This window comes from Meles meles, chromosome 11 (assembly GCF_922984935.1).
Source record: "Meles meles chromosome 11, mMelMel3.1 paternal haplotype, whole genome shotgun sequence".
NCBI lineage: Eukaryota > Metazoa > Chordata > Mammalia > Carnivora > Mustelidae > Meles > Meles meles.
In genome coordinates this window covers 92612952-92638594 of record NC_060076.1, presented here as the reverse complement: position 1 = coordinate 92638594, position 25643 = coordinate 92612952, and the positions used below count along the sequence as shown (strand labels likewise).

Below are 25643 nucleotides of genomic sequence, written 5' to 3'. Positions count from 1 at the left end.
AGCCAGATTAAAATTTTGGTTCTAAATCATTCATTAACACTAATTTACTCATTACATTATTGGTTAAGTACATTTCAGGACAATTATTGAGATCAAAATTTTCTGATAACATAGCATTATTAAGAGCTACTTGTATTTGAATTTTACCAAATGTACTATATACTCAATTTTAGAACATTGTTTTTTAATTTTTAAAATTTCCATCTTGAAAATTTTTACATCCTCAGGAAGGATATACAGATGGAATAATGAATATACCTTCACTCAGATTCACCATTTGTAACACATTTCTCCACATTGGAGTTCTCTTCCCCCTACCAGCTGAGTTCCTGTCCCCTGTTTCTGAACCATTCCAGGGTAAATTGCAGAAATCGTGACCCCTAACACTTCAACATGTATCCCCGAAGTTCAGTGACATTCTTTTACATAACCGCAATGCAGGGATCCGATGGAGGGTTGATACAACGGTAAAAATCTAATACACAGTTCATATTCAGTTTTGCAGTTCTTTTTTGATCCAGAATCCAGTGGGATCACTCATCGTATTTGGTCGCCATGTAAATTTAGTCTCCTTTAATCTGGAGCAGTTCCTCATGTCTTTGCTGACACTGACATTTTTGAAGAGTACAGGCCAGCTGTTTTAGAGAATGCCCCTCAATTTGAGTTTGCTTGATTGGTTCCTCATGGTTAGACTCAGGTTATGCATTTTTGGCAGCAGTACTGTGTAAGTATTTTGTCCTCAGTGCCTCACGTTGGGAGCCACATGATGTCACTTTGATCCTTTAGGGAAAGATGTGTCCGCCAGATTGCCCCACTTAAGGAACTTACCCCCTTTGTAATCAGCACATACTCTGTGGAGAGACAGTTTCGGACTCTGAACAGTCTCTTCACCAACAGATTCTCACCCAGTGGTTTAGAATCCACTGAAAATTGTCATCTAAATCTGTCATTACTATGTAGGTTGCACATCTGTGATTTTTAAAACTTATTCTTTTTTTTATTTTTAGAAAGAGAGCGAGCGCCTGTGCACATGCAGATACAGGAGTGGGGGAGGGGCAGAGAGAAAGAGACCTAAGTAGGCTCCAAGTTTGGCCCAGAGCCTGACCTGGGGCTCGATCTCATAACCCTGAGATCATAATGTGAGCTGAAACCAAGAGTTGGATGATCAACGGCTGAGCCGTCCAGGTGCCCCACAGATCTGTGATTTTTTTTTTTTTGGAAAGATTTTATTTATTTATTTGACAGAGAGAGAGATCACAAGTAGGCAGAGCAGCAGGCAGAGAGAAGGAAGCAGGTTCCCTGCAGAGCAGAGAGCCCGATGCGGGACTCGATCCCAGGATCCTGGGATTATGACCTGAGCCGAAGGCAGCGGCTTAACCCACTGAGCCACCCAGGCGCCCCAGATCTGTGATTTTTTAAAAACATACATTTCTTCCATGTTTGTTAGTATTCTGCTGTAAGGAAGAACTTTCTCTTCCCCATCTACTTACTTACTATTTATATCTTTCTGTATCCACTGCACACCTTGGGGCCAACGTCTTCTAACCTGTTACTGTTGTGATGCCACAGTTGCCCACGTTGGCTTGTGGGACCCCTTCAAGCCTGTCCCGTGTTCCTTGTCAGGTCCTCATTAGTTTCTGAGGATCTACTTTCTGCCACAGGATGCTTATGGCTTACTTAGTCCTTTCCCTGCCCCAGCCCTGGAATCAGCCATTTTCCCAAGGGCCCCACTTCCTCTTAGTGGGGAGTGAATGTATTTAGATACTAAAATATTTTAGAAACTAAAACTAGGTGTGCTCACCATTATTAAAATGTCATTGATTCTAGGTTCTTCCAGGGAACAGAGTCGGAGGCATATATTTTTAAACATTTAGAGGTTCATCCTGATGCTTGAAATCCAGTCAAATACTAGAGGGCCTTCCTTACTTGCCCTCACTGCATCCATTGGTCTGTCTTCCTTCTCCCACTCTGAGTACCTGGCCCCTAACAAAGTCAACATATTTGCTCATTTAAAGCACGAATTTTAAAGCAGTGGAGTGTTCCTCTTTGCCTCTCTTCTTTTCTAGCTGCTGAGATCATTTATTTTGGCATTCTTCAGTTTCAAGAGTTTTTGCTTCTTAATTTTCTCATTTGCGAGCATGTCCAGGTTTCTCTAAGCATATCTTTGCAGAGATTTCACTGTGTAGAGTACTGTATTAATATTACTTATCATAAATCAAACAAAGAACAAGCCCCTTGCTTTGCGCGAGCCTGGATTGGGGGATGTTGCTAATAACTTCCATCTGCTTGGCAGTTTATGGTTTACCAAGTACTTCTTTACATGTGCTACTTTATTCACCTTGCTTCAAATTCCGTAGGTCCCAGACAAAATGGACAGTAGATAAATAAACCTAGAGTTTCATGAATGTTTCCCGTAGTAGGACTCAAGTAATACTTCCTGATTTCTAAAAAGACGCATTGAGAATTGATGGCTGATGAACACAGGTATCTCATAAAAGCATGGGTAATCCTCAGCGGTAGATAATCTAAAATTTTTTATATTCATGTAGGCATTGTTTGCTATTATTAATTTTTGTAGGAATTTTCATATCGTCCTCAGATTTTTTTTTTATTTTGAGAGGGAGAGACAGAGCTCGTGCACAAGTTCATGGGGAGGGGCAGAGGGAAAGGGAGAGAGAATCTTAAAAGAGACTCTATGTCTAGTGTGGAGCCGTACACGGGGCTCGATCTCATGACACTGAGATCATGACCTAAACCTAAATTAAGAGTTGATGCTCAACCGACTGACCCACCTGGGCACTCCAGATTGATATTTTTAAAGGATATCGGCTTTCTAAACATACACTGATTTACAAATGCTTTCAAAGGGGGATTCTGGAACGTGACTGTGGAATCTCTTGGAGAGATGTGAGTAGGGCCGTATCTCTTACTGATTAAATCAGAATCTTTAGGGTAGACATCAGTTGTTTCTAAAGCTGTCCAGATTTCAGTAAGCAGCCACGATATGGCCGAGGAAAATCTGTGCAGTTTTGGAGAGATTGGCTTCAGTCACAGTTAAATACAAGGGACCTTGATTTGGGTCTGATTTCTGATTCAAATACCGTTGCTTAAAAGTATGCAAGGGTATATTTTAAGCTTCACCTAGCATTTAAAAGCACTGAATGTATTCTTTTATTATTTTTTCTTAGTCAGCCATATTCTCTTTATTCTAAGAATTACGTGATTTTCACATTTTAATGTTTCTGAAATTATGACCCAAAATTAAGGTGTGTGTGTGTGTGTGTGCGCGCGCACATGTGTGCATATACACGCACATTGTCACGTTCTAAAGCTGTACCTAGAGCAGGGCTCTTAAAACCCAGCGTTCGTCGGGAATTGTGGCTACAGGTGTGGGATTGTAGGCCAGTTTTGGACCTTCTGGAAGCACCTGTACAGTCAGTACCTCAGGTGCTACCAGCCTACCGGGTTCTAGGACTTCGTTCTGAGCGGCCGTTTCCAACGAGACGCCCTCCACTCCCTCCAATGTCAGCGTCACCTAGGAACTCCTTAGAAGCGCTTGTTCTCAAGCTCTCCCCCAGACCTACTGAATCAGAAAGTCTGGAAGTAGGGACCAGCAATCTGTATTTTCACTGGCACCCAGAAATTCTGATGCAGAACGAAGTTTAAGAACCACTGTTCTCAGAAATGCTGCCAGTGTTCCCATACTTCCTTGCTGATAAGAATCACCCTGCATACTTTCGAACACAGAAACGGGGCTCTACCCCACCTCTGTCGAATTTCAGTTTCAAGGGGGAAAATAATTCCAAGGGCACAGGTGGATAATCTGTGTTATCAACGGGCATCTGAGATGATTCCTATCTCTAGACAAATTTGGGAAATGCTAAGAAGATGAAGCCAGCTATGTGCCGGTTCATACACATCCTATTTAGGGGTGTCATTGAGTTTGGTGTTCATTACCAGATTTAAATTTTGTGACGGCCTTATGAAGTGGTTACTATTTTTAAACCCATTTTACCGATGAAAAAACTGAGTTTTTTTTTTAAGTTTGGAGAACTTAAAAAAACACATCTAGGGTCATAGCGATAGTGAACCAGAGAGCTGGGACTCAAACCAGGAGCTTTCTGACACCAATGCCTTTGTTTTTAAACTGTCCTAAGGTAACCGTGTGCAAATCCTCATCACTGTTGTTACAGCAGAGTGCAACCTTGGAGATAGATGCTGGCCCAGAGTCCTTCCTTGGTTCCGTAGTTCAGAACTGCCAGCTGTAATCCCAACCTGCTTTGCAGACTTTCTTCCCTACTGCTTCTCAACATGAACAAGGCCATTGTACTCCTCACCCTTGACCTGCCTTTGCTCCCTCCTGCCTCTGCTGTTGCACTCATTGCACTTTTACTGATGGGAGCTCTCCATCATCTTCTCCTCCCGGCCTCTTACTTACTCTCCCCTTTCTTCTTCCCCCAGAAGGACTCTCTTCCTCTTTGTAACAGTCCAAAGCTCAGCCATGCCTCAAGACTCTTGGTCTAGCAGGCCTCGGTAAGCCCTCCGCTCTGGGACCTACCGTGGTGGTCTTGGCAGGCACCCCCATTTGTCCCCAACATGGAGTGCCCTGCGCAAGTGTCTTTGTCTTTCATCTACATTAAACAACTTGAAGGTTCTCCTCTGTTTCTGGCTAAATAGTAGGAACTGCTAAAATATCTTGTTGACCTGTAATAAAAATCAGTCCAGCTAAAGATCCACAGAAAATGAAGATGGATTTTAAAAGCAAGAAAGACAGGTTTTGGGACTTTCTGGGAGAATCTGTGACATACTTACATTGACTATCACATAAGCAATCCCGGCTTGGCAAGGGTAGATGAATTTAATGATTATCCCTTAGAACTTAGTTCATGGGGTTCCTCCCCTCTCTTTCAAACCCAGAAAAAGCCAGGTGAATCTTTCTTGGTGGGGATGGAATGACAGTGGCATGGAGGGGGAGCTGGTGGAAGTGTAGTGTAGGCTTCATAAAGGGGAATAGGTTTTTGTAAAAAAATTTTACATTGAGGTCGTCATTCCGGATGATAATGTATTTTCCTTTAAAACATAATAGGTAGTGCCTGTCTGTTTCCCTTCGAGATGTAGGGTAGCATAGTGTTTTGGGACAATAGTATCCTGTGTTCTGGAGCCTAGACCTGGGGAGCACATCCAGGTCCCCGCAGAGCTAGGGTCAGGACTAACACTGGGGAAAGGGCGCCACCTACTGACCTGCGATAGTTACACTTTTTCCTACCTGAAACCTCCTATTTGTTTTGGCTTAGAGGAGGTGTCCTAAGAGGCTGGACCTGAGGCCTAGGAAAGTTCTCTGCAAGCACCCACCACGTTTCATGGGGAAGTTCATGAGGACATAGCTGCACAAAGCATGGTATTCTGTAAGTTTATGCCTTCTGTAAGAGTCTCTCTCTTGAGAAGAGTTCTCCCTTGAGGAAACATACCAGCAGCCTTGGGTGGAAAATGATAGAACTAGTATTTGGTTGAATGCTGTTATGTAAGTTATGGTTCCACCTCATAGATTTCAAAGATGGCTCTCTTGTTAAGGGGTTCAGGGGGAAATCTAGAACTTAATTCTGTTTTAGAAGAGTTAGAATCTGTTTAAAGATTTTAAAAATAGAAGTTCATTTCATTTAAAAATAAAGCTTTGTTCTGAGACACATTAGTGAATGGGAATTTACATCAGAAAATGTCATTACATAGATGGTAGAGTTCTGGAATGTTGACTGAAGTGAGAGACACTGACAGGACGGGCACTGGTATTGTTTTTTTGTTTTTTGTTTTTTAAATTTATTTATTTTTTAAAATTTCTTTCCAGTGTTTCAGAATTCATTGTTTATGCACCACACCCAGTGCTCCATGTAATACGTGCCCTACTTAATACCCACCACCAGACTGATCCAACCACCCATCCCCCTCCCCTCCAAAACCCTCAGTTTGTTTCTCAGAGTCCACAGTCTCTCATGGTTCATTTCCTCCTCCAGTTTCCCCCAACGCCCTTCTCCTCTCCAGCTCCCCATGTCCTCCGTTTTATTCCTTATGCTCCACAAATAAGTGAAACCATATGATAATTGACTCTTTCTGCTTGACTTATTTCACTCAGCATAGTCTCTGCCAGTCCCATCCATGTTGATACAAAAGTTGGGTATTCATCCTTTCTGATGGAGGCATAATACTCCATTGTCTTGATGGACCACATCTTCCTTATCCATTCATCCATTGAAGGGCATCTTGGTTCTTTCCACAGTTTGGCAACTGTGGTCATTGCTGCTATGAACATTGGGGTACAGATGGCCCTTCTTTTCACTACATCTGTATCTTTGGGGTAAATACCCAGCAGTGCAATTGCAGGGTCATAGGGAAGCTCTATTTTTAATTTTTTGAGGAACCTCCACACTGTTTTCCAAAGTGGCTGCACCAATTTGCATTCCCACCAACAGTGTAAGAGGGTTCCCCTTTCTCCACATCCTCTCTAACACTTGTTGTTTACTGTCTTGTTAATTTTGGCCATTCTAATTGGTGTAAGGTGGTATCTCAGTGTGGTTTTGATTTGAATCTGCCTAATGGCTAGTGATGATGAACATTTTTTCTCATGTCTGTTAGCCATTTGTATGTCTTCATTGCAGAAGTGTCTGTTCATGTCTTCTGCCCATTTTTTGACATGATTATCTGTTTTGTGTGTGTTGAGTTTGGGGAGTTCTTTATAGATCTTGGATATCAGCCCTTTGTCTGTACTGTCATTTGCAAATATCTTCTCCCATTCCGTGGGTTGCCTCTTTGTTTTGTTGACTGTTTCCTTTGCTGTGCAGAAACTTTTGATCTTGATGAAGTCCCAAAAGTTCATTTTCGCTTTTGTTTCCTTTGCCTTTGGAGACATATCTTGAGAGAAGTTGCTGTGGCCAGTGTTGAAGAGGTTACTGCCTATGTTCTCCTCTAGGATTCTGATGGATTCCTGTCTCATGTTGAGGTCTTTTATTCATTTTGAGTTTATCTTTGTGTATGGTGTAAGAGAATGGTTGAGCTTCATTTTTCTACATATAGCTGTCCAATTTTCCCAACACCACTTATTGAAGAGACTGTCTTTTTTCCACTGTATATTTTTTCCTGCTTTGTCAAAGATTAGTTGACCATAAAGTTGAGGGTCGATGTCTGGGCTCTCTACTGATTAAACCTCTTCAAAGTATAGGGATAGAGGGAATATTCCTCAACTTCGTAAAATGTATCTATGACAAACTCATGGCAAATATCATCCTCAACGGGGAAAACCTGACAGCATTCCCTTTGAGATCAGGAACACGACAAGGATGCCCACTCTCACCACTCTTGTTCAACGTAGTATTAGAAGTCCTGGCAAAAGCAATCAGAAAACAAAGAGAAATAAAAGGTATTCAAATTGGCAATGAAGAAGTCAAACTCTCTCTCTTTGCAGATGACGTGATACTTTATATGGAAAACCCAAAAGACTCCACCCTCAAACTACTAGCACTCATACAGTAATTGAGTAATGTGGCAGGATACAAAATCGATGTACAGAAATCAGTTGCTTTCTTACACACTAACAGTGAAAATATAGAAAGGGAAATTAGAGAATCGATTCCATTTACTATAGCACCAAGAACCATAAGATACCTGGGAATAAACCTAACCAAAGAGGTAAAGGATCTGTACTTGAGGAACTACAGAACACTCATAAAAGAAATTGAAAAAGATACAAAGAGATGAAAGACCATTCCACGCTCATGGATCGGAAGAATAAACATAGCAAAAATGTCTATATTGGTTAGAGCAATCTATACTTTCAGTGCCATCCTGATCAAAATTCCACCAGCATTTTTTAAGATTTTGTTTGTTTATTTGACAGAGAGAGATACAAGTAAGCAGAGAGGCAGGCAGAGAGAGTGAGAGGGAAGCAGGCTCCCTGCCCAGCAGAGAGCCTGATGCGGGACTCGATCCCAGGACCCTGAGATCATGACCTGAGCCGAAGGCAGCGGCCTAAACCACTGAGCCACCCAGGCGCCCCTCCACCAGCATTTTTAAAAAAAGATTTTATTTATTTATGTGAGAGAGAGAGTATAAGAGGGGAGAAGTCAAGGGAGAAGCAGACTCCCCATGGAGCTGTGAGCCCAATGTGGGACTCGATCCCAGGACTCCAGGATCATGACCCAAGCCGAAGGCAGTCGCTTAACCAACTGAGCCAACGTGCCCGTCCACCGGCACTTTTCAAAGAGCTGGAGCAAACAATCCTAAAATTTGTGTAGAATCAGAAGAGACCCTGAATTGCTAAGGAAATGTTGAAAAAGAAAAACAAAACTGGGGGCATCACATTGTCTGATTTCAAGCTTTACTACAAAGCTGTGATCACCAAGACAGCCTCGTACTGGTGTTTGATAAACCATTCAGCTTCCAGCTCCTCATCTAGGAGATGGTCCTGATGGCTTATCCTCTCAATACTCTGCCAGTCAGTTCAAGGAGTGCACGAGAGGTGATAACAAGGATGCATAGGATTTGTTTCCTCTTCCGGGAAGATGCATCTGGGACACATGATGGGAGGCATGAGAAAGGCCACTTCCTAAATCAAGTGAGATCCAAAATTAGAGCCTTGGACTTCTTTGGTGGAAGTGGTATCAGAGAGAAGAGACACTTGCACTGAGTGAGTGTACCAAGGAATGGGGAAGAACGGAAGGACCGTGAAGGAGGAGAAGGCAGCCAGGGAAGGATGTGACAAGCTGTGTGTTGGTAGATTGGCTTTTCCCGGCTTCCCACTTTTATCCTAGCAGCACTCAATCCTTGGGGAATTGCAGCCCTCTGGATTCTGATAAACAAAGTCACATGAAACTTAGCTTCCCATTAAGGTGCACTCTCAGGAGAGTTTCACCTAACCTGGAATGAGAGGAAGGGAGCGCCACTTAGCCCAAAGGACTGGTACTCACAGCCAGCACTGGGTGCCATGCACTGGGCTGATTGCCTTCCACAGATCAGTTCGTGGATGCTCCCGAGAGCCCAATGGAGGGAGAACAGCACCGGCTCAGGGATGGAGGGTTAGGAGTTTGCCTGCTGTCCCAGAGCTAGCAGTGAAAGGACGAGATCTGAATCCAGTGCTGCCTGGACCCACAGACGATGGTCTTCTCCGTATGACATTCTAGACCTATAATGATGCCTTTTCAGATATTGCTAATGGGATTATCTTGGAGTGGGAGAAGCTAAAAGGACCCTATGGCTCACATCTTTCGTAGATATAAGAGGCTGTCCTGCACTGTGATGGATGGAGGATTCCCTTCTTTCCTCCTTCCCTCCCGCCCTCCTTCACTTCCTTCCTTTTCTTTCTGACTAAAGATATTGCAGCTTCATCAAAGTTCTAGACTACCTTAAATGGAAAAACAGTATTTACCCACCTGTTGACCTGAACGTGTGTGTGTGTGTGTGTGTGTGTGTGTGTGTATACACACATATGCAGACGCATGTGTCTCTTCTACATGGAGCAGGGACATTGAACCTAGAGTTGGGGCATGGTGCCAGAAGATGGAGCTGGTGTGAGGAGCACTGGACTGGGAGTCAGGGGTCCTCAGCTCTAGATCTGGCTCTGCCGTTTACAACAGCAGCAGCAGCCTCTAACAGTTGAGGGCTCACAATGTGCCGGGGACCATTCCTAACATTTTCTATGTATTAATTCACTTAATCCTCGTGACCATTCTATGGATGAGTACTATTATTCTCATTTTACTGATAAGGAAATTGAGGCACATAGTGGTTAAGTGACTTTCCCCAGCTCACACCAGCTAATAAATGATAGGAAGTTGGCTGAAACTCAGGCACCCTGGCTTACTATGTTAACTCTTAGGGAATACCGTCGTTCAGCTAACTGATCTGTGAGCTGTGTCAGTTAGCCTTTCCAGGCTTTACTTTTCCCCATTTATAAATCCATGTTTTTAACAAATACTGAGTTCCAAGCTTGCGTAAGACATTATAGGTCAGGTAGAGGTGGGAAGGACTGTGTGCACAGACTCCTTCCTCACCTCCTGCAACCCCCCCCCCCAACACACACACACACACACACACACACACACACACAGTGCAAAAATGCAAAGGAGAGAGGGTCCACATAAGGTTGCAGGAGAAGCTGGCTTTGGAACTTGATCCTAAGGCCAGATACTGCTCCAGAGACGGCATCACAGGCAGAAGTAAAGCTGAAGGTGAGTTTGGGGACGCTTCTGGTAACTAGCTCGTTTGGGTGAAGAATGGGCTGTTGGGCAAGGGGACTGCCAGAGGGAGGGTCAAAGCCCAAGGTTACGGAGTCAGGTCCAAGGTCATTCATATTTGAAGTTGTGTGAACGTCACATTTGGGGAGGGCAAGGGTGGAGGCAGGGAGACCAGTGAGAACTGAGGGCCTTACGTTGTGACAGGGACTGAACAATGGCCAGATGCCAGCAGCTTGGGGCAAGCAGGATGGCGAAGGTAGAGTGGGTAGGGGAGGGGTACAGTGGGCAGAAAGACTAAGTGAGAGGGTGACAGTGGCTTGCAGGGGAAGGCAGTTGAATTGCTGACTTCTTCCAGCTGAGGGTCCTGTGGATTCTGTAGGCAGACGAGTTTGGCCAGAGTTAGTGGATTTTTATGCTGGAAGGTCAGAGTAATGACCTTCAGAGGAAGACGATAATGAGCGATGTGCCAGGCATTTCCCCCACCCCTGTTATCGCTAATCAGCAGAAGAGTACTGCTCTACAGGTGTGTGACTTTCATTTTAGAGGTTCTTTTGCCTTCCCCTAAGAGGCGGCATAGCAGAGTGCTGACAGGGCCGACTCTGAAGCCAGAAGGTTAGGATATATAGAGGAGCTGCTTACTGGGCGAGAAATGTAATCTTTCTGTACCTCAGTGTGTGCATGTGTTAAATGGGGATAACATGGCTCCTGTCATAGGGCTGTTGTGGGGATTAAATGATTTCATACAGATAAAGTTGGTGGCCTGAGTAAGTGCCTAGAACTGTGGGCTCTTCCTGTTGACGAGCAAACTGAGCAGCAGCGAGGTGGAGGGATCGCCCAGGGCTGAGGACGCACAGCTAGGAGAGCCGGCTTCAAAGCTTCTGGACGTTCCACACGTGGTGTCGGAATGAGAGCGGGGCCCTCAGGGAGGTGAGCATGGAGTGAAAGGCATTGTGGGACAGCATATCCAGGTGGCAGAAGGAGGACGAGAAATATGAGAAGGAACCAGGAGAAATATGGAGGAAGAACAGCAGTAGAGAACTTGAAAAAAAAAATCTTATCTATTTTTCTGATTGTTAAATTAAAACAGCCTCACTCTGAAAAATAAAACATCCTAGAACTAAATTCCTGTGATCTATGATCTAGCCATCTCCCTGCTCCCTGTCAGCCAACCATTGCTAGCAGGCTTTGGAGAAGAAAAAGCAAGCAGGAAATTATGGTATTGTAGGAAGTGGGGGAGAGGACCCCAAAGAGCAGAGGTGGTTGATAAGGCCAGAGGCAGGAGGGTCAGGTCCCTGAGGCCTGGTGTCGGGGAGGGCAGGGCTGGGTCCGGGTGGGAGTGCACTAGTTAGGTCTGGAGTGAGTCTAGTATGGGAGGGAGGAGGAGTGGACACAGACAGCTCCAGAATGATGGGCTGCAGCGGAGAGTTGTGGGCCCGGGAAACTTTGTTTTATGTGGGCCTCTTTGGGAATCTGATGAGCTTAGGGACCACTTCTCAGAATAAGGGACCTAAAATAAAAGATGCGGGATTATAGCAGGTAGACACTCCTATCCACAGACCCTTTGGGATTCAGAACTCCTGTAAAGACACCTCCAGCTTTCAGATGTGGCCCTTCTGTGAAGACTCCATGTTTAGGGGCCATCTAAATCCTCCCAACCTTGTGTGTATAGAAAGCCATAGATATACCCAGAATTCTGAATGAGTCTGATCTCTAGCTTCAGACTGTGATTTTAGATAAGGGCCTGCCTTCAGGTAATTTGGAACCCTGGAACCTAGAGAAGTTAGGCAAAACATCAATATCACCACCCCAGTTACTTATTTCAGAAAGGTGTTGGCAGAGTGAGGAGTACTTTGGAGACTTAAGCACTGATCAAGTCCTCATAGCCCCCCCCCCCCCAAATCCACTGAGATCCTGGGGATGGTTATTAACTCATTGCAGGAGGGTCTTGGTATTCTCCACATGTTTGCAAGATGGCTGCTGCACTTTCCTTTGGGGCTGGATCTGTTCCCCTCACGGCCCCTGCTGCATGTGAGCATATTTCAGTTTAAGTTTACAAATTTGATATTTGTTAATATATATATACTTGTTAAAAATAAGTTTATTATTTGTTTCAGTTTACAAATAAAATTCAGAATATCACCAGTGACTCTTCTTTTTTTTTTTTTTTTAAGATTTTATTTATTTATTTTATAGAGAGAGAGATCACAAGTAGGCAGAGAGGCAGGCAGAGAGAGAGGAGGAAGCAGGCTCCCTGCAGAGCAGAGAGCCCGATGCGTGGCTCGATTCCAGGACCCTGAGATCATGACCTGAGCCGAAGGCAGCGGCTTAATCCACTGAGCCGCCCAGGCGCCCCGCCAGTGACTCTTCTTGGACGAGGTGGAAAGCAAGAAGAAGTCTGACAGCAGGCATGGCCCAGGACAGATTTGTTGGGACAGATACACTAGAAAAATGAGTTTTGGAGATTTTCATTATCAACCATTTACTCAGAAACTGGCTGAGCCTTCCTATGAAATCATCATTAATATAGCAGAGGAGAATTTTTACATCCAATAATCCCATTTACTCTTCACTTATGATTCTGTATTTTTTTTTCCTCAGGACACAAGAGTGTGTCTATAAGAAAAGAGGTTTTCTACTCCCTGCTACTAGGAGCTTTTGTGCCCCTAGATATGAAATCATCATCCCAAATACATCCATTGTTGGAATACTATTTTGGGTTGGCCCTGTGTAATGTGAAATGAAGAGAAAAAGTGTGTAGTTGAATCCCGATATGGAAATCCAGACTTAAAAACATTCTCTGATGGTTTGGCATCCGTGGGATAAATTGGTCATAGTTTTCAACAACTCAGATCAAAGCCAAATGCTGTTTGCATTCAGACAGTGATTCAGGGACCATGTCTTATTTGGTTTCTTTGAAAATAGAGCACAGACATTTTTTCATACCTTTGAGAAAAATCTTTTGGCCGCCAAATTTGTGCCTTGTAAATTTTATTGTACCCTAATACAAAGTTCTACATCTCGTCTCAAATATCTTTTTCGGAGTTATTCCACCATCCCCAAGCTGAGTGGCTGGTTGCAATGAAGGTCTCCTGATGTAATGTGAAGAAGAAAAAAATAGGCCAACTGGTAAAGATAAAAAAGAAATGAGAGTAAATAAAACACATATGGAAGGTCTACTTTCAGAGTTAAAATGTATATGCGTGTGTATGCAAATCAGCCGTCCAGATAGAAATCTAGGCTGGGCAGCCATAGGCACAATCACAAGGAACAAAGTTTGCTTTCTGTGGCCTTTCATGCCCTTCACCTGGGTATTTCTCCAGCACCTCCAACCCTGTTCTTTCTTAGTCTTCCTTTCTGTCCTTCTGAACCTGCTAGAGAATTGGTAGTGCTCGGGACTTCGGGACTCCTCCTGCCTCGCGTTTCCTTTTGCTTCTGCTCTCCCTGCCGACTCATGTGTCCTGTGCTGCTTTCCTCCTGAGGGCATTGCTCATCAGGGAGGAGCTCTGGGGGTAACACACACACACACACACACACACACACACACACACACGCACAGGATTGGGGTGGGGAGGGGCAGAGGGAGAAGGAACGAGAATCTCAAGCAGACTCCCCACTGAGCATGGAGCCTGATGTGGGGCTCGATCTCACAGACCTGGGATGACCTGAGCTGAAATCAGAGTTGGACGCTCAACCGACTGAGCCACCCACGCGCCCCTAAATGATTGTTCTTTCATAGCCAGCTCTTGATTTTAATGAACAGATTACATTTTAAAAATCATTTTCTGTTTTTGTTGTTGTCATTGTTGTTGTTTTGTTGTTGTTCACATAACTGATTTTATTGAGCGTCTTTTGTGCAGAGTGCAGTGGTTTTGAATATAGCGTAGGGAGCCTAGTTTGTTGAGGGGGCAGGGGGCATTTACACAAAAGGTTAGAGAGCATGGCAAGACACAGCGGCAAGCAGAGACAAAGTGGGCTGATTTGGTGTGATCTAGCGAGTGCTCATTCCACACGCTTGGTGTGGCAGACGCCATTCTAAGGGTCTCTCGAATATTAACTCCTTGGGTGTCTGTGACAGTGCTCGGTCCTGTTCTGCAGCCAGAGAGACAGGCACAGAGAGTGCCCCCCAGGGTTCCTTGGACAGTAAGTGCCGGGCCGGAACTGAATCCCAGCGGGCAGAGCCAGCTCGATGCGGCGTCTCTGGCTTTAGGATGAATGCCAAGTGCAGGGCACAGACGAGGGCTCTGATGGGAGTGCATGGTCCACTCCAGTGAGCTGAAGAGGGCCGGGAGGCCTGTGGGACCACGGTTCTTCACCCTGGCTACCCATTATAGTCCCTGGGAAGTTCGAGAAGGTCCCGATGACCAGATCTCATCCGGGCCACTCAGTCAGAATCTCAGGGGGAGGCCCAGTCAGGTATTCTGAAGGGCCGCCAGCCTGAGAAGCTGTTGGGGGCACCAGTCACCAGAACCGGAGCCTGAGAGGGCAGCAGCTCGGGAAGGTGGGAGGAGGGGGAGGTCAGTTGCCTGGGGGGTGGGGGCAGAGAGCAAGGCCCCTGCTTCGTCTTCTGTCTTTCCCTCTTCTCTCCCACCACCAGGCTCTGGGTCTTCCTCCTCTTCTCTGACCGCATGGTCCTCCTTTATCTTTTCTTCCCTTTTCCTCCTCTCCTGTCAGCCTCTTTATCTTCTTCTTTCCTCCTGCTGTTCTCTTATTTTCTCCTTCTCCTGCCCACTGCTTCCTTCTACTTGATGGCCTCGTGGTCATTTCACTTGACCTCATCCCTCGTCCTGGCAGAAGGTGGGCAGAGGCAGAGTTGTGCTTTGGATGAATCTTGAGTCTCATTCACAGGGCTCCTGAGGGAATCTGGAATCAAGGGAAGGCTTGGGATGTGTAGATCCGGTTCTCCAATAGTATAATTCATGTTTAATGCTAGCGAGGGCCATATTCCCTGGGGACACAGCACTGTGGCACCTGGCTCTGGAGCAGAGGGGAGAGAGGAGAGCTCGGAAGGTGTGTTTCGTTTTCTGTTGCTGCTATGGCAGACTGCCCTCCTTTAAGTCACTTAGTGACTTAAAGAACCCAATTCGCATCTCACAGTTCTGTAAGAGAGAAGTCTGATGTGGGTGTCACTAAGCTAAGGTCCAGTGTTGGAAGGGCTGCTTCCTTTCTGGGGGTTTTGGGGAAGACGGCTTCATTGTGTTTTCCAGCTTCTAGTGGCTGCTTGCGTCCCTTGGCTCGCGGCTCCTTCCTCCATCTGCACGGCCAGTAGTAGCGTGGCGCCTCTCTGGTCCTTCTGTAGTTGCCGGATCACTGTCTCTGAAGCTCCTCTTCTGCCTCCCTCTTCCACTTTTAAGGACTCCTGTGATTACATGGGACCCACTTGGATAATCCAGAATCGTCTTTCCATTTTAAGGTCATTTTGTTAGCAACTTTAATTCCATCTGCACCTTAATTTCATTTAGCCATTTAACCTAACATATTCACAGATTCCAGGCATGAGGATATGGGCATTTGGGGGAGGACGTTATTCTCCCTATAATAAACAGCCTTATAGAGCAGGAGAAGCGGACAGTAAGGGTCATTCAGTGTAACAGGAGTGCAGATGCAAAGGTTTGGGGAATCTGAAGAGTGTTCGAGGTAGGTTTTGAGGAACATGGTAGTGTCGTGTCACTTGGTAGTGTCCTGTAGCTGGTCACGACACATACCATCTACACGGTGTATTTTATTGATGAAGTTTACATGTACTTGTTGTTAGCACGTATCTCATCACAATGTCTTCCAGTAAGCAGTCCTGTGTGGGGGCGGTGGGGTGGTGTGGCCGAGGGCCCTAGCCATAGCTGGGGTCTCGTCCTGCCTCCCCCTCATAGTAGACTGAGCTCTGTGAGGACTGAATGAGATCAAGAATCTCAAGTACTTTGCCTCAGCCCCGGCACGATAAACCCCTAATAAATGCGAGCTTTTATTATTGCCATAACTAAGCTGTGTCTTAAGCTTATGGCTTATAACCTGCCACTCACACTTTCTCCCTAATGTCCCCTTCTTGCTGGAAGGAAAGTGAAAGCGGTGGCAGGGAGACTGTTTCTGACCTATACAACCAGCTGAGATAACATCACTATTATCAGGCTCAGACATTTTCACTGCTGGTCCCTGAGTTCGATCTAGAATCTGAGGACTCTGCTCCTGCTGCTTACGCCAGTAGCCCCAAATGGTACCTATAGCTGAGTTTTAAATAACATTTGGTTGCAAGACACAAGACAGAAGAGCCTGGGGATGGGGACAGCGATATTCCAGGCTGAACTGAAACTTTCTCAGGTGGGATGAATGACAGCTACAACAGAAATGAGCAGGACTCAGAGATACCTGGGCAGATCTTTTCTCCTTTTTTACTTCCAAATGTCATTGCAGGAAAATCCTGACTCTGTTTTATCTGGGAGTGAGATAAAGTCCAGTTTCAGTAGGAATTTGGGAATGCACACACTTCCTATTAGGTGCTGAGTTCTAGGGCTATATTTGTTAACCAGTAACTGAGAACACGTAGAAATGGCCTGCCTTTTCGAGGCACTTGTCTGACAACCAAATGGATAAGCTATTCTATCTGACCCCCAAAGGTTGACCAGCTGGTCTGAAAGGGGGCATTGTGTAATTACTGGGGAAGTAGAATGTCTCTTGTTTAATATATGACCAAATGGTAGGAGGATCTCAAAAAGAACATGAGCCACAACTTATTTTTTTTTTTAATAATCAGGCTAAAATGATAGCATAAAAACTAAATATTTATTATTGGGTGTGAGCTCCTGTAAGTTATTAAGTATTGCTTTTCTTTGTACCCTCCATGATATACTGAACACCTTAAGTACTTCTATAAGAGGGATCTTTTAGCTCCCAAAGATGAAACAGTCCGGAAATTGGATGGAGATCAGGTATGGTTCCATCAGGGCTCTGGGTCTGTTTTCTGCTACCTTCTCCACCTTGCTCTTCACAAAGTGTCACCTTCCTTGGCAGGCTGAGAGGAAGGCAGCTTCATTTTTGTCTCTTCACAACACACAGAAGAGGAAAAGCCACCTTTCTAGTGGCTCCCTAGAGAGAAGAGACACTATATTCAGAAGCTATCAAAGAGCTTTCCTCTCATGAAAACATCTCACTGGCCCAAATTGGGTCATATTCCCATCATTGAACAAATCCCTGTAGCAAGAGCTTTCTCTTCACATCACGTGGGCCCAAATTAGGTCGCATGCCCATCAATGAACTAATCTCTCTGGCCTGGGCTAGGGCTGATTGGCTTAAGTCTGAATTTGTGAGCCATTCACTTTGATCAGGGGAGAGAGATTGCTTTCAGAGACATCCCACCCATTCCTGGAGCTGGGGGCAGGGTTAGTTTCCCCTGTCATTCTTATGCTGTGTCCTTCATCAGTAGACAAAGCCCCTGGGTGTACGTGTGTTGGCCAGTTTTGTACTTTCCACTTAATCCTTGCAATAACTCAGATGACATAACTGAGGTCCTGAGTGGTTCAGGAACCAGCCCAAGATATCCCAGAAGTGGTAGAGTTAGGATTTCTAATTCCAGAGTCTAACCTTCTAACACACCATCCTGCCTGAGTGAATGGACAAACAAATGTCTGGGGGAGGCGGGGCTCCCTGCATGGAAAGACTAGTAGAGGAATGGTTAATGTGGGAGAACGTTTCTCCTGGAAGCCTGGCCATTCCCCCACAAGCTGGGTAACGCTGCAAATATAACCTACTTCTCTCTGCCTCTGTTTCTTCATTTGTAAAATAGAACTTGTGCTAAATCTCACCTCACTGGGATGTCATGAGAATTAAGGGAACTAATGCAGGCAATGAACTTGGAACAGTATTCCAACCTGAAGTGCATCAATGCATTGCCCAGGGCGTGTCTCCTATGGGGGCAGTTGGTCATTCGTCTGATGGACAATAAAACTGTCCTCCCCCATCCTCTACATGGTCAAAGGGGGGATAAGAGTGTTTATGGAAACCTCCCGAGTATTTCAGCATCACAGGACCTTAGAATTTGTAGACAATTTCCAAATGCATTCAAACTCCCTTGAAGACAGGTGTATTTAGAACTTGAGGTAACTGGGGAAGAGTCCAAAAAGCCACTGGGTCACTTTTTTTGTTTTTTCAGAGCCTAATTTTATCCACAACTTACTCATTGTTCTCACTTATCCTGATGATGTCCTAATGTTGTTTTCCCTTCCTCGCTTCCTGTTTTTATTTTTTACTTATTTTTTAAACAAGGTTTTTATTTATTTATTTGAGAGAGAGAAAGAGAGAAAGCATGCACATACAGGGAGGGGCAGAGGAGGAGAGAGAGGGACAAGCAGATGCCACACTGAGCACGGAGCCTGATGTGGGGCTCGATCCCACGACCCTGAGATCATGACCTGAGCCAAAATCAAGAGTCTGACACACAGCCAACTGAACCGGCCAGGCACCCCAGCTTCCTCTTATTTTTTTAAAAAATCACCTTCCTCCTTGCACCCTCATTCTATATTTTCCTTCTTTTTTCTTCCCATAATGTAGTACTTATTTTTTCCTGTTGGTAGAATTCAGGATGTGATGCAAATGACCTAGTGTGGTGTGGCAGGAGAGGAGTCGGGTGTCAGTTGGGGGAAGATCGTTGGGGCAGTGGAGGAGGACGAGAAGGAGGAGGCTTCCCCTCCTGATGATAAACATTGCTTAGACAGTTTTCTTCCCCAAGAAGGAAGAACCTTCTTTACAATGATGAGCCTTGGGGCCCTGAAAGAGAATGTCAGGTGTTTGGACTCTTTCGGAGTATTGGAATGATCACATCCACGGGTAAAGACAATCCTTCGTGCTCTTCACCACCTCTCAAAGCAGAAAACAATGTCCTTTCCTCATTCATTCATTCACTCACTTAGCATTAATTACTTACTAGTGCCCAGCTATATTGCTGGGCCACAAAAGACCTGTGAAGAAGTGTCAATTCTCCCTATGAGAAGGGACTTCGGGAAGGCAAGTTAGGGACAGATAGCGTTATGAAGGGGTAATTAATTTTATATTATGTACCATATAGAAGTGACCAGTATGGATGCTGAGTGGTAAATAGTAGGAGACTGGCTGCCCGTGGAATGTTGTGTATGTCCGTGAACTTACTTATTTTTTTTTATTTTGGTAAACTCTTTGTAGATAAACATTAGTAGTATGTCAAGAAATACCTTGCCAACCTTTGCAGAACACAAAGATGCATCTCAATTGGGTTTGTATAAAATAGGGAGAAAAATTTTTCCCCCCCACCAAAAAAAAAAGATGAAGAGGCATTGTATTGAGTAAAATATTTCAGATTTTGGTCAGTTGTAGAAGGAGTGATACCTTTGAGACTTTGATTTATAGTTTCAACCTCAGAAAGGAAGAGAAGTATGATGCTATGAATGTAATGGGTGTAAATAATAATTTTTAAAAATTGCATCAGTGCTGCGGAAGTAGGAGAGTCTGGGCTGACCACACTTGTGGCAAAATTAGTTGAAAGATCAACTTAAATGTTTTATTAGGGTATCAAGCACTGATAACATTCCACTATCTGTACTATTCGCTTAGGAAGGTAAAATGGAAATTTTCCATCTGACACATTTATTTCCCCTCTTTAAGTTGGCAAACACTGACTTTTTCCACTGCATTTCTACATAACTGGACTCTTGCCAACCCCCGTGTGTGTGCCAACCCCACGCGCGCACGTGCGTATGTGTGTGTGAGAGAGAGATCGCTAGGCATGCTATCACTGGTTCAACTAGTTCAACTTATCTGCATTTGGGGGTTAAAACTTGTTTTTCTCTATAGGCATTTTACAGGAGTAGGAATCTGATCGTGGTTCTTTTTTGGCAAGTTTGTAAAGGTTTACTGTCAGATCACTCAGATGGACACAAACAATAGTTAGGATGTTCCCTCCCAGAGTCCACTGTGTTCTGGGGCTGTTGGTGTGGGAGTACTCTTTTGTGCTCTTGCTTGGTGTGAGCAGGTACGCGGGATCTCTGCCTTTGGTGCCTTTCTGTGGCTGGTCCTTCCACCTGCTGTGGTCTTCTTTGCTTATCAGTTCTCTACTCCTTCTTTAAAGTCCGGCTGAAACAGCCAAGCACTGCATGTGGTGTGTAGTAGGAAACGATGCCTGCCTCCTCCACACTCCGCTGTGCTGATCTGACACTGATCACAAGATGCCCTCACACACTTGCAGTGAGCTCTGTGAACATTCAGAGAACACGCGGTATCACTTTGTAGAATAGCAGCGTTGCAGGGACTTGGGGCCTCAGGACTGGCAGGCCTAGTTTTGCCCGTCCCTCTCTTCAACTCTCCCCTGAGTGTCAGCTTCCTTGCTTCCATGCAGACCCTCCACGTTATTCATGCGCTTGCGGGGATAACGTGCTATAAGCAGAATGGTCGTTCTTGAGGGTTTCCTGCATCCCTGGCCCTGGGCAGAACGCTTTCTGTGACCTCTTCCCTTGTGCAGTGCCTACAAGTGCTAATTCCTTTACCCCCACCCCCGGCCTGGGACAGAGTCAGTCCTCACTGAATATTTTTCCAGTGAATGAGAGCTGGACTTGAGCTGGCAGGAGGGCTCTGTCTGCTGAGTCAGCTGCCCTGAGTCAGCAGCTGAGATACACCAGCCGAAAGCTCCAGAGAGGGAAGATAGCAACGAGACTGCACTTCCCACCTCTGGCTACAAGGCTGCCAGGGCGTGAGTCCTTAGCATGATGGAGAGCTTATGGGGAAGGGAGAATGTCATTTCTGAACTACACTGTTTCCTTTCCCACCGTTTCTTGGTCTCCCTTCCCCCACCCCTGCTGACCAATTTAGTCTAGAAGAGGTGCAGATCTCATTCTGAGTCACTCCAGGGTTTTATTGGGAATGTTGCATTTTTACTATAGCCCATGGAATGTAAGGACATTGCAGATCTACATTCCTGGACACACACGCAAAAAGTCGAGTGAAGTACTAGTTAGTGGTAAAGGTCTTAGGAATGTTAGAGGCTCATGCAAATCCCACCTAAATAAAGAATGACATTCCCACCCTAGGGCTCCTCTAAGTGAAGAGAATTTTGGGGATCTCCAGGTTGAAGACTCATAGTTTTCCCAGTGTTTTATTTCCATGAGCCATTGATTAAAGTAGGGTGTAGCATACTATTTTTCTCTTCCAGCTAAGCTATTCCTATCAAGTGGGAAGCTCTGGAAGCTTCTTCAAGCCCCTAGGATATTATTTCATGCATGAAAGCCATTGTATTTAAAATGATATTTGAGAGATGGTAGATCGGTTTTTTCAGCTTCCACTCAGGCTTGTCTTGTTCCTGGGGATTCTTGGGTACAGCACAAGAGTCTGGATGAAAAGAATTTCCCGAGACACATTAAAGAGTCAGTGTTCCCAACTTGGTCTGTTCCTGAAGGCTGGAGTTAATGAGGAAGAGTTTTTCTGTGAATGTCAGGCATGTTGCAATAACTAGCCACAACGGAATAGTCATAGCAACTTCCACCCCTTGGTTTCTTTGTTTTTGTGATGTTGCTGCATGCTTCATTTTATGAGTCTTTTCTTGTGTGTGGTTGAACCCATCTATTGCCATCTTGGGCTTGGATACTTGTATTTAAAAGGAGATGAAGAACAGAGAGAGAAACTGGAAAATTGACAGAATGACATACCCTAAGCACTTATAAATTTATTTCCCTCCCTCCACTTCTGCTGACAGATATTCTGATGATTAATATTCTGATGAGTTTGTGTCTTTGAGAGAGGGAAAATATGTCTTCCCCAAAGGCAGTCTTGAAAAGCAGACCAGAACAAGACATAAGAAGTATTGTGAAAACGGACTTTTGTCTGTGATGTCAATATTTTGGATACAGACCCACTCTAGTAATATTCTTTCTGAAGTAAGATAAATGAAAATTATTGGCTTTTTTTTTTTTTTTTTTTTTTTTTTGCAGGGGGGACTCATGTGTGTACTTGAGGGCTTCTATTTTGCTCACAGGAATGCTAATTTATATTTGAGGGAAAGCCCTTAGAATAGAATATAAGGACTGCTAGAATTCTTTTTTTTTTCTTTTTTCTTTTTTAAGAGATGGGAAGAGAGAGTGAGTGAAAGAGAGTGAGAGAATCTTAAGTAGACTCTAGGCCCAGCGTGGAGAGGTGGTTGGCTTGATCTCACTAGCCAGAGATCATGACCTGAGCAGAAATCAAGATTGGATGCTTAACTGACTGAGCCGCCAGGAGAGGTGAAGTCTACGTGTCCCTATAGAAAGGCCTAACTGGAGGGTATTTGTGCTTCCTGTGCATCGATTCCCAGGATGGAAGTCTGTGCATCTGCGGCTGTGCGTGTGGGGAACCACTAAGAGCCGGCCTTCCCGGGACGGCCATGGGAGGGCTCTGACCAACCCAAGCAGAAGGGCTGGGGTCACAGTGAAGTGGGGTTCGAAGGTGAGGATGTTGACTTCTTAAGGAGCACGCGCCACTGTCTGTGGCACAAGTGTCACTGTATGGACGCCGCCCCTGCAGGGAGTTTGCCTCCGTCCCTTCCAGTCTGTTTTTAGAGTTTCTATTCAGGTAACATTTTCATTTCTTCTCTGCTTGTACTTAGAAGAGATGCCAAAGGCAACTTCTCCGCTTCACCTAGCCATTTTCGGAAGTTACGTTCCTGTAACCCTGTAGATCAGAAAGACTCTTGTCATTTCCCACTTCTAAAAAGTTTTTCTTTCTGAATTTTACGATTGGGTATTTTCCCCCCACTTGTTCTTTACTATTTGACATCAGATCCTGTTGAAATGTGAACACTTTTTCGAGTTAAAAAAAAAAAAAAAAGCCAGTTCAACAAATAGGGCCCGAGAAAGAAGGCAGAGTGTCTCCCTGCCGTTACCCTGTGCTGGAGTTCCTAACCTCCCTGGCACACGGGAAGGAGTGTGTGTGTGAATGTGTGGACGGGAGGCACGAGCGCAGCCATCGAATTGGCCAGCGCGGTGACCGGGGAGCCCGGGAGCCCGCCCCCACCATCTTCCCCCTCCCCCTCCCGCGCTCACAGTCAGGAAGCAGCTGGCTACAGGCCGGCCCTCGCGGCGGATCTCACATCCACACTCCTCTCGGGGCCGCCTCCCTCCCTCCCTCCTTTCTCTCCCTCACCCCTCCCTCTTTTCTCCCCCCCACCCGCCCCTGCAGCCGCGTCCACACTGCGCCGCCCATGCAGCCCAGAGCGCGGCGCGCTAGGGCACCAGAGCCAGGGCCGATACTGTTGCCCCTCCCCGCACCGCCCCCCGCTCCCCCCGCCCGCTGCAGCCGTCCGGGCTCGCACCAAGCGCTCCCCCAACGGAACCGGTGGAAAGCAATTAGCCAGCATCCCGCACCGGCCCCCAGACGCATCCCGGCCCAGGGTGAGGATGAGCAGGACAGGCGAGGCACAAAGTCGAAACTCAACTTTTTAAAAAACATTTGCGTGTGTATGTGTATGTGTGGGGGGAGAATGAGCTGATGCCGAGGGTCCAGCCACCCACCCCCCTTCTGCCTCCTCCTCCCCCTGCCGCCGCTGCCCTCGCACACGCGCGCGCACACACACGGCACTTGGGCCGGGTTTCCGCGCTCCGTCCCCCGGCTTGGATGGGAGTTTTCATTTCCGAAGGAGGCAGAACCCGCGGAGCGCTCTGAAGGGCTGGAGCCCTAAGTTACTCCTCGCCAGCGCTGGCCGCCGCTGTCACTCGCAGGCGGGCCGGGGAAGGGACCCGCACGCCTGGCTTTGTTGTGGAAATCCGGGTTACCTGGTAAGTGGATACCATAGGAACTTTGCTCGCAGGCGAGAGACGGGAGAAACCGGTGCTTGAGAGAGTGGGGGAGACACAAACTAGGGATTAGAAATAGTTTTCCACGCTGAGCCAGTGGCGTTTGCGCGGGTTTAAGGCTAAGCGCACCCCCAGCCCCAGATTTTCTAAAAGCTCTGTTTGTTGAGATAGCAACCCTGGGTTAGGAATCAAGCCCTGTTGTTGTCAGTTGCCTAAGAGTACCGAGTGTAGAAGACAGAAAGGAAATCAACAAGGTATTAAAGTTTCTTTAATTAGGAAGAGTTTTTGTTTTTGGTTTTTCTTTTAAACAACAGGGGCTAGAGGGCCACACAATCAAGGCAAGTTGCAGGACGCAGGGGGCAAGTCCTTCACGCCACCCAGGAGTCCCAACTGAAGGGAAACTTGGGAGAAGTGGGAATTGATGGGGTGACGTGAGGTCCCGCGCGCACACGGGGCTGTAGTTGCGTTTTCCAATTCCACGTGTTTGTGGAGCTCCGCTAAGGGTGTTTTGCATGCCTACCATCTCGCCAAAGACAATGTCCCCATTGCTCAGGAAGGTCCTTGGGTTGGGGGTACGTTGGCTTGTCACTGGGAGAGGTTCTGTGACGCGCAGCGGCCAGGTCTATAACTATAACCTCCCACACCGCGGAATGCTCAGACATACCCAGACGCTCACACTCCCCACTGGGTTCGTCACTTTGCGTTTACATTTTTATGGGGCCCGACAAAATGTCAGCACTGTTTGGAAAATGTCTCAGTCTCGGGTGCTCTGTCCTGCTCGCGGCTGCAGTCCCTGTAAATGACCCCGTGTGTACTTTGAAGTCAGTCCGGGCCGCTCTCTGGAAAGCGTGAGTGAGCAGCCGGCTCTCGCCTAGACACACACCTTGCCCCAAGCGACACTTCCAAGTTACTCACTGGAGCTGACAAGTCACCTCGGGGACGAGGAAGTTACCCAAGTGTCTGGAAAACTTGGCCCTGATGAATTTGTCATCCTATGGATGATTCAATTAGGTACCTGGAGGGGGAAGCTTTGGGAAAGGTTGTTTCTGGCTTCCTGGGTCACGCCCTCGACTTGTTGGGGGTGTTTGGGAGGCAAGAAGCAAAAGGAGACCCGAGGGTTCAGACACGAGCTTGATGGGAGCTCCGAGCCTCGGCTACCCCGGAACCCCAGCTCCGGCCGGGAAGGGCAGTGCGCTGGTCACCGCCGCTTGGGTTTTCCAGCCCTGGGCTAGCGGCGGCGCCCTTTCGGCCCGACTTACTCAGGACTGGGTTGCACAACAGGAAACCGGCACGAGTTTGTTTTGTTTTGCTGCGCTAGCTCGCGGACCAGGCGGAGGGTTAGGGTCAGAGGCGGCCCGCGAGTGACGGGGTCGCAGCAGAGCGCCCCAGCCCGGCCCTGTCGCCTCCGCCCTCAGACCCGCCTCTCGCTACCTGCGGTGGAGCTTAATGCCCTGGCTGGACCTCTGCGGGCCCAGCCAGGGGGGTCGGGAACTGATAAGGGGTGCCCTTCTCCTGCCCTGCCCCCAGGCGTGTCTCTCCGCCGGGCGAGTCCCCAGCACCTCTCCGGATCTCTCAAGCCCTACCCCGGCCTGGAGAGTCCCCCCCCCCCCCCCCCCCCCGCCCCTCTGCTCTGTATTCTGCTAGGCTTCCC

General features: G+C 46.4%; 1 protein-coding gene across 2 annotated transcripts in view; it reads left to right on the top strand.

Annotated features, from left to right (window-relative positions):
* GLIS3 (GLIS family zinc finger 3) overlaps positions 1 to 25643 on the top strand; it is a 504385-nt gene that overhangs the window by 36654 nt on the left and 442088 nt on the right. The window contains exon 1 of one of the 2 annotated variants that reach the window (XM_046023584.1): positions 23559 to 23974. The exons of the other annotated variant lie outside the window; for it this stretch is intronic. The gene's annotated coding sequence lies outside the window, so the exon portion shown is untranslated. Of the gene's footprint in view, positions 1 to 23558; positions 23975 to 25643 lie in introns of those variants that run through there. 2 annotated transcript variants of the gene reach the window in all.